Below are 1,873 nucleotides of genomic sequence, written 5' to 3' on the forward strand. Positions count from 1 at the left end.
TATTATTATTATTATTATTATTAGTAGTAGTAGTAGTAGTAGTAGTAGTAGTAGTAGTAGTAGTGCTGAGAATCAAACTCCGGACCTTGCCCTTAAAAGGCAGGTGACGGAACCACTGAGCTAAATCCCCAGCTCCCTGTTATTTTTTGAGACAAGGTCTCGCTGTGTAATTCAGGCCGGCCTTGAACTCACTGAAGTGCTCCTCCTGCCTCAGCCTCCTGAGGGCTGGCATTATTTGCCTGGCATGGTTGTATGGTTTTTCCAGAATTAGTTCTCACAAGAGATTGCAAAATGGATAGCCACTGGCCTGGCCAGGCCTGGGAGAGGCAGGCCCTAGAGTGGACAGAGAGAGCCAGAGAGAAGCCCAGCAAGTTTGCAGCCAAGTTCTGGCTAACTGTGCTGTTGTGGCCATGGTAAGGAGCACAGCTCCAGGTGATGGACTACATTTCAGACCTGGCTACTGAAAATAAGGCTTGCTGTTTATAGTGAGCTGCATTCTGTAGGGCTCCTTCCTCGCTGGCATTTTGTTTTTCCTAGTTATTGGTTGGTCATTTGTGTGTCTTTGTGTGTCTTCTGCCCAGGCCTACGGAGAGATTTGGTGGGCTCTTGTTATACCTGTCTATGCTCAGGGATGCCCTTCGTGGGGAAGGAGGTTCTAAAAGCAGGCAATGCTGCTACTACTCATGGCAAAGTCTGCTTAAGGTTTGAGGCCCACAGAGACCTCAGTTCTAGTCTTGGTTTTTTTCAACTTGCTGTGTGACCTTGTCACTGACCCACTTCAGGCTTTAGAGCCCTCATTGGAGGAAGGTTTTATGTGTTTGTCCTTGAAGTCATGCATTCAAGTCCTAATCTTGCACCCTCAAAATATGATTTTATTTGGAAATACGTCTGGACGGAGATAATCAAACTGCAATGTGGCCCATAGAGTAGGCCTTCATCCAGTGAGACTGGTGTCCTTATGAGAGGGAACTTGCACACACACAGAGCGAAGACTATGAAGCAGTGATGATGGAACTTTTAGAGCTTTCAGTGATGAAATCAGCCTGCTGGGTTTGCCGCCACTGAGATGTTGGGAAAAGATGGCTGTACATGGATCAAGATGACAACCCACGGGCCAACGAGAGCCCTGCAACAGACCCTTCTCCTGTAGCCTCTAGACTTGTGAGATGAGAGGTTGTTGTTGTTTAAGCCACTCAGTCTGAGGTACTTTGTTAGGGCGGCCCTAGCAAATTTATTGTCACTGTGGTCTCTTTTGACTCTTAGACTACAGGCTAAGCTCCCCGGCTCCTTCCTTACCTTCCACGCCAGCCTTGATGGCTTCCTCCCATTCCCCGTGGGCTTTGTGTTACCACTTCCCAGCGAGTAAATGACATCAAGAGTGCGATGTGCTTGGCACAGGGCCCCACAAATGGTCATCCTCACTGTGGTAACCCTGGTGAAGGCTCTTAGGTTTCTGGTAGCTGGATGTGCCTAAAATAAAGACAACATTTTTTTTTTTTTTTTTTTTTTTTTTTTTTCTGTTTTTTTGGTGCTGGGGATCAAACTTGCGACCTTGCGCTTGCGAGGCAGGAGGTGGCACCACTGAGCTAAATCCTTGGCCCCAGCCAAACCTTTTTTACTGGAATCTCATTTTGGCCATAGAGCCAGCAGGGCTAGACAAAGAGATGACAGAAACTCAGAATGGGAGATTATTGCTGGGCATGATGGCATATACCTATAATTATAGCACTTGGGAGGCTGAGGCAGGAGGATCATGAATGTGAGTCCAGCCTGAACCATTGAACAAGACCCTGTCTGGGGGTGGGTGGGTGTTCCACTGTCCTTGAGTAAGAGATTCCTCTTTATTTTCTCTCTCTCTCTCTCTCTCTCTCTC

General features: G+C 47.4%; 1 long non-coding RNA gene across 2 annotated transcripts in view; it reads left to right on the top strand.

Annotated features, from left to right (window-relative positions):
- The window catches only part of LOC104849805, a 20,501-nt gene that overhangs the window by 3,743 nt on the left and 14,885 nt on the right, over window positions 1-1,873 (top strand). The gene's annotated exons all lie outside the window — the stretch shown is intronic.

This window comes from Fukomys damarensis, unplaced genomic scaffold (genome assembly GCF_012274545.1).
Source record: "Fukomys damarensis isolate Sample0158 unplaced genomic scaffold, DMR_v1.0_HiC HiC_scaffold_20, whole genome shotgun sequence".
NCBI classification, from domain to species: domain Eukaryota; kingdom Metazoa; phylum Chordata; class Mammalia; order Rodentia; family Bathyergidae; genus Fukomys; species Fukomys damarensis.